At 48.5% G+C, this 9,501-nt stretch overlaps 1 long non-coding RNA gene across 1 annotated transcript; it reads left to right on the top strand.

The window, feature by feature from the left end:
• The first annotated feature begins 241 nt into the window (after window positions 1-241).
• LOC132251401 (uncharacterized) lies at window positions 242-9,286 on the top strand. The gene is made up of 2 exons (XR_009463419.1): window positions 242-422; window positions 780-9,286. It is a non-coding gene; the product is annotated as an uncharacterized LOC132251401 (long non-coding RNA).
• Window positions 9,287-9,501: the final 215 nt, after the last annotated feature.

Here is a 9,501-nt window from a genome sequence, read left to right as displayed (position 1 = left end):
TCTGTAGCAGGGAGCGTTCTTTGTTGAGAAGCCACTATCAACCAGCCAGCACAGCGCTGTGTATGTAGCGTATGTCAAGTGAGCAGGAGTGACCCCCTGCCACAACACCAGAAGGCTACATCAGCCAGTCAAAGCCAGTTTACAACAGCCAGTCAAAGGAATGGAGCACAGCTTTGGTGAGATAAAGGAAGTTTGAGAGTAAGCTCTACTCTAGCAAACTTTTCTAGGTAGTGGAGGCCTGTCTAGACAGGAACCGGACTTGAAGAGGCAGCCCTGGAGAATGAAATATGAAACACCTCATTCAAAAGCTGCAACAGGAAAAAGGGAAGGAAAACATTCTCTCTGTTTAACAATCAAACTTTTGAAACGGCCTGTCCAAAACGCGGCCCACAATGCTGGGTGCACTGCCTGTGATACTGAAGGTATGATAGTGTTTCCTGCACTGTGTGCGTTCATGTGAAGGTTTGATTTTGGGGGGGGGAATATGTTGGGTGGGCATGTGCATAAGGGTTTGCATTTGGGGTGGTATGATAGCATTGAATGTGTGAGTTTCTGATGCTTTTTCCTGCATTAAGTATGCAAGGGGGGGGGGGGTGATGTTGCCTGCACTGTGTGCATAAGGGCATGGGGCTGTGTGTTTGTGGTGGCATGGCCTGCGTTGTGGGGTCTGTGTTTATGATGACAATGACTGTTCAGCCACCGGGAGACAAGCCAAAAATCAGACAGCCACACTCATATGTGAAAATGACTTATTTTAAATTCTTTCCCCTCACTGCCAGCACCAATAGCATCCCAGCAATATCACTGGAAATCAAATTGGCCTCTGAGCGGTAATTGCGTCAGACACTGAGGCTCCGTTCAGCCAGTCAAGTGTGAAATAGAGGGATTTTTAAGCATGAGTGAAGTGAAAAGATCAATGCTGCCTCGACCGCAAGTCACTACCCTCATGGGTCAACAGCGTGAGCTTCGCCGAACGCTGGGGTCACAAGTTTCCATCCTTACCACACAATCCCAAAAGAGCTTTGCAGAAAGGAGGAGGTGATCAGAGACTGCATGGGGGTCTGGAGTTACTAACCAACCTTTTCTTGCCATCTGAAAGCCTGAAGCAAAGCACAAAGGCAGGCACCAGACTCTCCGTGGCTTTTCAAAACACTAGAGAAGACATTTTTATTAACAGGCCTCCTGGGTCTGGGATGTGAATCACCATATGTAGACAGCCAGCTTGTCTCAGTTTCAGCTTAGAGGCCTCTGCTGTTGGCCTGCCTGGGCCAGTGCAGCAGCCATGGAGAGGGACAAGAACCATTTGCCATATGCTGAGGGATTACTGTATAAAAAAGAGAGACGTTTGGCTGTGCTCCAAGGTACAAGGTTTCCAAATACAGTTTCAATCCTGGACAGAAAAGTTCCAGCTAAATATAGCCATGACAGTTCAGAGTTGACATTTTTTTCCTCAAGTTCACTTAAAATAGTCTGGCAGCAGATTTTTGCCCTTTAAGTGAGGAGACGAGGTAAGCATTACATATACAAAGTTTATATAGACAATAAACAGTTCCTGCAAAGCTCAGAGGATCTAGCTTGGGGCACTTCTACGCTCAGGAGTCCTTTTGTAGTCTACGGTTGCACCTTAGCTGCGAGAGACGGAAGACATGTATGTCTTCTGCTTAAAGGCAGAGGCTACTAAACCCTGTTGCTCTGGCTAGAGCATACCCAGTACTGTTAAGGACCTTGTTATTCTTTTGGGGCTAATTCCATTTATCTCAAGGCAGAGGGAGGCTAATGCTGATATATGGCTCTTAATAAAAGCTTATCAATGTTATACTTGATCAGTAGATTAAACCAGCAGCCCAGGATTCCTACGCATGTCCCAACAGTGGCTGCACTGGAGAGAACTACCCAGTCTCTCCGACAAACATCTGTACATGCACTTTACATGTGAAGGAGAGTTATGGCTGGATCTGCCTTGTCAAAGCAGACCATAAAGAGGCATTGGGAATTTCACCGGAGGTCCCCATAGATTGGTTTGTGCTGCTCCTCCCTCAGCTCCTCTGAACTCTGGACAAGGACATGTCTCACCATACTATCTAGACTGGATGTACATGGATGCGATGATGCCCATGGTCTTTGACAAACTTGCATCCTGTAGACAAAGTGCTCCCATGTTCTCCATCCACAATAAACAGACCCTCCTCCATTGTGCCTACCAGAGAGCATAGGGAACCCAGAAATCATCATCAGGGCAGGCTTGGTCTGCAAGCCAGAGTCATGGCAATCCTTCTCAGGGAAGGGCTGTACAGCTCCCTGCCACTTGGGAGACCACACAAAGGTCCTCATATACAATCCCTCCACTCCCAAGTCCACAACCATTGAAGTCCAGCTAGAGGCTAGAGAGAGGCCTGGATCTGCCACCCTGTATGGTTTCACGCCACTGCTTCCTCCTTCCCTTCTTGCTGGTCATCCTCACACCTGCCTTGCCAGTGGTGTGCCTCATACCCCCTTCCAGCATCAGCACCCCCTGCAAGACACAGTGGGAGTAGGGACCCAAGGAGATCACAAGGCATACTTCCTTCTCCTTTGCTGCTTCAGGGAAGAGCTGACTTGGAAGAAGGAATACCACCTCCCAAGCCATCACCACCCATTCCCTGTGCCACATCAATCTGACCAGGAGAGGTCTCTCGACACAGCCTCAGACAGCTCCAGCTTTATTTTAATGTGCTAACCAGTTGTGAGGGAGCAGGCTTCAAAGCAGCAGACTTCCACTCTGAGTAGCAGACACACTTTGAGCAAGTTTGATCTGTTAAGCCCCCTGGCCAACAAGTTGAGCTGCATCAGTCACTCTTAGACAAGCGCTCTCTGCCACATGCATTCCTAGATGATGCTATGCAATCACTGGTCATGGTTCTGTACACACAGCTGGAAGGCCGGCACACCGGGCATCACTTCATCCTGGAGGAAGGGGCCTCCTTTGCTTCTACCTTATGCCAGATGGCTGTGATCTGGAGCAGAGCTCCACAGTCATCTGGAACTACAGCCATATTTAGGGAATAAGAATGCATCAACTCAACCTGGAACTGGAGCAGGTCCTCTCTTGAAATAAGGGCTCTGTTCATCATAGCAGGCCTAGGATCTCTTGAGTGGTCTGCCATTCCCCAGGTGGCCTGCTCTGGCCTCTTTCCCTCTCTGGCACACTAACAACCCCCTGCCTCCCCTACCCTGCCTTGGTATTATTGTAATAAACTTGGGAGGCAGCCAGGAGGATACTTCAGGTGCCTTTTCCCATGCTGTTCATCATGGGAAGGCATCTGGAAATCCCTAGCCTTTACTGAGAAAACTCACTTTCTTTCTCTGAGACTCACAACTAGCAGTTGATATCCAGGGCTTTCTCTGCCCTCTCAATTAACAGTCCCTAACTAAGGCTCTCTTCCTAGCCCCAATTCACAGTCCACGGGGACTGGCACCCCCTATCAGAGTCCACATAGAATAAGCTCTTGAAACAAATGGATAGTCTGTTTCCAGTTCCAGGAGACCACCCAATCTTAGTGCCACACACTTCACCTCCCCACTGGGCTTACTCTTAACACCCTCCATCTCTCTCTGCTGGTTTAGGACCTTTAGCCTAGTCTCAAGATTCCTTGGGCTTGCCCCGCCCCCCCCCCCAAGTCCTCAAGCCTTTGTCAGCTCCACCAAGCACCCCACTTCCAGAGGACTCTCAGCAGTCTCCCCAACAATCCCACGGCTGTCCTGTGCTTCAAACAAGCCAAAAAATCTGCCTTAGCACAAACCCACAGTCTCACAAAAGCAACACCATCCTGCCAAGGTGCTGTCCCTCTGTTCATAGGCTCAAAACCGCTCAGCCCTGCTAGGCTTATGCACTGCACTTCAATTCACTGCAGGCCTCCTAGGAGCATCTTCTTCCCCCAGGGTTAGAATCAGACTGCAAGCTCTGCTCCTGGAGCTTGGCTTATATGGTGAATAAGCTCCACCCCCTCTGGTCATTATGCAAAACAGGTTTGCCCTTAAAGGCACCTCTCCTCAAGAACCAGTGGTGACAAGTGAAGGTCATGAACATCCAGATTTTCACTGACCAACATGACATTAGAAACTTCTGACAAGCAATAAAAAACATTCACAGGCCATGTTGCACTGGCCTAGCCCCCTTGTGATCCCAGGATGGCTCCACCCTTCTCACAGATAATCAAGCAAAGCTGGAAAGAGCACTTCAAGTCTCTACTTAACCATGGATCTGAGGTCTCAGCTGCCACCATCGAGTCCATCCCTCAACACCCAGTAAGAGAACCTCTTGCTGATCCCCTATCCTTCAAGGATGTCTAGTATGCCATCACTCAGACCAAGAACAATAAGGCACTAGGCCCAGATGGCATCCCCGCAGAGGTCTTTAAAGTTGGTAGAACAGCATTAGCACAACATTTCACCAACTGTTCATCAAAATATGAGTTAATGAGGAAGTTCCACCTGACTTAAAGAATGCCAACATTGTGACCATCTTCAAGAAAGGGGACAAGTCAGTGTGTGGGAACTACTAAGGCACTGCCCTCTTCTCCATTGCCAGGAAGATTATTACCTGTATCCTTCTGAATCACTTCTTCCCCCTTTCCGAAGATGTCCTCCCAGAATCCCAGTTTGGTTTTAGACCATCTCAGCGACGTAATTTTTGTTGCATGACAGATCCAGGGGAAGCGTAGAAAGCAACACCAAGAGCTGCTTATGGTATTCGTTACCCTAAGCAAGGCCTTCAACTCCATCAATTGTGAAGCCTTATGGAAGCTGCTGGTTAGGTCTGGTTGTCCACTGAGGCTCATCAGCATCCTCAGGCTACTCCATGATGGGATGACTGCCACAGTCCTTTGCAGTGGATCAGAGACAGAGCCATTTGCCATCTGTACTGGTGTCAAGTAGGGCAGCAGCATCTCCCCAAACCTTTTCTCCATCTATCTTGCTGTGATTTTGATTCCCATCTGTGACCACCTTCCTCCTGAAATTGGGGTTGAGTATCAAATGGACAGTCAACTTTTCAACCTGCAGCGCCTTCACAGCAAAATGAAAATTACCAAAACTGGCATCACCGACCTTCAGTATGCTGACGACTGTGTTATCCTTGTGCACACTGAGACTGATCTGGAGTCCACCCTTGACCTTTTCTCAGGTGCCTATCACAGCCTGGGACTCTCCTTTAACATTGGGAAGAACAAGGTGATCCATCAGCCTGCCCCAGCACAAGCTGCCCTCCTCCCCCCACAAATTAGCACTGATGGAGAACCTCAGGAAAACATTGAGCATTTCCCATACCTTGGTAGCCACCTCTCCCAGTCATTCTTGATATAGAAATCGAATATAGGATTCACTGTGCCAACGTATCCTTCAGAAAGCTGCTTCGCCATGTCTTTGCTGACCAAGATCTGCAGATGGAAGCTAAGATCCTGGTCTACAATGCATTGATTATCCCCACACTCCTCTATGAGTGTGAAACATGGGTGATGTATCAAACCCATCTTATGTGCCTGGAACAGTTCCATCAGCATTGCCTCAGGAAGATCCTTTGCACGAGATGGGAAGACCACTGCACCAATGCCAGCATCCTCTTTGCAGCTAACATAACCAGCATTGAGGCCAAAGATCATGAAATATCAACTGCACTGTGCTGGCCACTGTGCACTGATGGCTGACACTTGTTTCCCAAAGCAAGTCCTCTTCTTTCAAGTCAATCATGGTAAGAGGACCCACAGAGGACAGAGGAAGCACTACAAGGACACCCTGAAAGCAAACCTTAAGGAGGGTGAAATCACCCTTACAAACTGGGAAGTGCTGGCTGGTAACAGGTCTCAATGGCACTGCATTATACATCAAGCTAGAGCTCACATTGAAGAGAACTGTCTTGCTCTGGAAGCCAAGAAATGGCAGAGAAGGAAGGAAAGTGCACAACATCCTGGCCAACAGCTGTGCACCCACCAAGGCACCACTTGTCATATCTGTGGAAAACCTTGCAGAGCACCGATTGGCCTCCTCAGCCCCTTAAAACTCACCAGTAATCTCCCTCCCTCCCCTGTCCCCTCTCCAGCAGACATCAGCCCTGTATTGAGTGATAGCTGATGATGATTTTTTCCACATCTTCAGTAACAGGGAAAGGGCCCTTATTACACTCATGACCACTAGCATTTCACTGGAGACAGGCCCAGGATTTAAAATTGGAGACCCTCTGTATTTAACCTTGTTTCTGTTTGTGATTTGGTCTGGCCAGTTGCACTAGCAACCTCACACTGAGGCAGCAGGAACCGAGGTCCCTTCCAGCCCTTATGTCTATGAAATCTATGAAACTGAGTTAGAAGGAGGAATACCAGTCACCACCACCATTCACAGTGCCAGCACAGTCTAACCAGGGAGGTCTCCCGGCCTGACCTCAGCCAGGGACAGCACTGTTGCAGTGTGCTGGTTCTGACTTGATCACTGGCACTTACTGTGATACAAATCAAGAGTGACATGACATCTGGTCTCAGAGCTTACATATTGCTATGGTGATAAATGAGATTGTGTTTTAATAAAATGGCAACACTGAGCTCTTGAAAAAAGTTAAGAATGTCCTTTTCATCTAGAAGGGGCTCTGTGTGCATTAACTCTTCAGAAACCAACACCCTGAGTCTACCATCTCTGGCCCTCATTCTGAACAGACTTCTGGAGCTGTGCAAACACTGGAGGTCAGGGTCCGGGTCTCTGAAGAGCAGTAATCTGAGGTTCTGAGTGCTTCACAGCACCTGCAGGGACTTGAGGCTGTATAAGAAGCAGGGGAAGGGCTAGAGTTGTGCCAGAAGCTGTATCTGGCTATTTGGGGCTGGGCAGCCTGAGGTGGTCGGATGTGATGCCAGCCACTTCTCTCATGCATTGCTGTCTACAGTGCACCTTAGCTGTGCTGGTACAATGAGTTATTGGGCTCTGAAGAACCTTTGGCTTGGATCTATGAAACCAATTCTTTCTTAGATGTTACTGGAAGGATGGTGCGCTTCTCAACTGGGTTGGATGATCAGAATGAAGTGCACAAACAACAGGGAGCCAACCTGCAGCACAGGCATCCAAATCTCAGTCCAGAGAACAGGCAGCATGCTGCACTGAATCAGAGAAAAGGCAGAGAGTGAGGAAGCTGATGGAAAAGCTTGAGGCTGAGACTCTTTGCTGGGGGCTTATGGAAGCTGTCAGGAACCCAGAGCATGGCTAGTATGAACTAACATTTCCAACCACTTGCAATGTAATGACATATAGTCTGTCTGGTTAGTAATGATAAACATCACCTGGGAGCTCTATCTCACAGAGATAAGAAATACTGCTGGAAAAGTCTCTTCCTGAAAGCCCAGCAAAAAACCTTTTGTTTAATTTATAAGGCTCGGGCTATTTTTAGCCTGCATATCTTTGGGCCCTTTATCTGTGACTGCTGCTCTAAGCAAACAGCTGGGGCAGTCTAATTATTTTTTTGTCAAGCAGGTACTCATCTCTGACCTCTTCTATTTTCTGTTGCTTTATTAACCACTTGGCTGGAGAAGAAAATTGGAGAGAGAGACGCAGAAGGAAGGTGCTCAAGTGAGGAAGGCTAGGTTAAGAGGGAAGGGTAACAACAGTAAGGTAGTATACAGCACACAGAGAAAGGGAAAACATGCTTGCCCAAAGATGTCCTTTCATAGATTCATTACATGGGGTCTTCAGTCTGCTTGGTGATGGAAGGCAAACCCATCCCTGTCACTAGCATGGAGGGGCGCGGCCCAGGCCTGAAACCCCATGCAGTAGGAAAGCAGCAAAGGAGAACAGCCAGGGCAGAAGTTGCTACGAATATCACTTGGAAACACAATTGTGCCGCAGTATCCTCAGAATTTCTCAACCCAGACAGAAGCAGCATTGGATCCCAGCTTCTTTTGAACAATCTGCCTGTTGGGTTTGCGGGCCTTCATATTTGGAGAGGAAACTCTGAAGGAAACTTGGAAACATTAGAGCAGCAAATGGCAATGTTTGCTAACCACGGGCCAGAATGACCCAGCTCTGGTCCCAAGTGGGCTGGAAGTAGGACTTGGTGGTTGTTGCTGCTTTTCTCTGCTGCCCGGTCTGTTGTCCAGCCCCAGCAAAGACAAAACCCTTTGCCTCCCAACGGCGTTGTGGATGAAGCCTCCATCACTGAATGACATTGAAGTCGCCCTGGCTCCACAGACCATAGGTTGCCAACCCCTGCATTATAACATATTCGGGGATGGAAAAAAAGAGATGCCAGCTCTCTAGAGAGAGAACAACTCAATGCTCTTTTCTTGAGGAAGTACAGATAGGAGCACTTGTTTCACCATGGCTACAGCTACAGAAGTGGGGACCAGTTCCTATTTCTCCTATTAGGCATGTAAATTGAGTACCTAAGTACTAAGGCATGTGATTCTATTCCAGCCTGCTCATATCCCTGGAAAAGAATTAGTGCAAAAGGTGGGTGGGTCCTCATCTGCCTCACTGCTTTTTTGTGACTCAACCTTAAGGCTAAGAGGACGGTGTGTTACAAGAGTAGTGTCACAACCCAAAGTTGTGAGTTTTTGTTTGTGTGCGCTTGGGCACCACTGAATTATTTCCCGCCAAATTGCAGCTTCTTTGCACGGTGGAGTTTTCCGCTGCAGAGGAGAACCCCAGGTGCAAAAGAAGTTCCCGCCGTTTTGTAGCTTTCTTTGCAGTGTGCATTTCTTCTTTGCAGCACAGAAATGCTCGTTGCAAGGAGTTCCCGCCATTCATATTCAAATTTGTGCCCCACCATTGGCTAGTTCTAAATTATTCACACGTAGCGGCTAGTGATTGGCTTGCTAGCCGTATAAAGAGCTTGAGTGGTTTCTGCCCAAGTTGGAGGACTCCACGAACACCAGGAGGAGGAGACTTCACGCTGTGTGAAGATCTCTAAGCGCTGCAGATCCTTACGGACCCAATGCGTTTCAAGCAGGCAACAGAGGTCTGATCAGCCTCTAGCCTCTCCCCATCACCGAGCGCAATCCCGATGTATCCTTCTTCCCTGCGCGCAAAAAGGATCCACAGAGCCTAGCAAACTTTGTGTGAGTGTATTCAGAGCTCTTGTTTTGTTTCGAGTACTTTCTTCGGTTGGCGCGACGGGCTCGCGGTTTAAAGCCTCCAACTGGTTGGGCTAGAAGAGTGTTCACGGGAAGGAACTCTAGTCCACCTCTCTTCTTTTATATCTGCAACTGTAACTCAAGCAAGTTTTCCTGCCTGCACTGCAACCATCTTGGGTGTAAGTAAATAATCTTTAAATCAACCATTATGCCTCTGTGACTAATTCTAGCCCGTGCGTGCCTTGCCGCCGCACGGTTCTCTCTGGCCTCACGTGCCCGAGCTGCTGGCCACAGCCCGCGTGCACAAAGACGGGCCCGGCTCACCCCCGGCCCGCACAAGTAGATGCCCTGAACAGGGCAGAATAGAATCACATGTAAGTGATACAGATGCCTGATGGGTGGGATAGCATCTGGGGCT

This window comes from Alligator mississippiensis, chromosome 7 (genome assembly GCF_030867095.1).
Source record: "Alligator mississippiensis isolate rAllMis1 chromosome 7, rAllMis1, whole genome shotgun sequence".
NCBI lineage: Eukaryota > Metazoa > Chordata > Crocodylia > Alligatoridae > Alligator > Alligator mississippiensis.
This window is presented reverse-complemented; position numbering and strand designations above follow the sequence as displayed.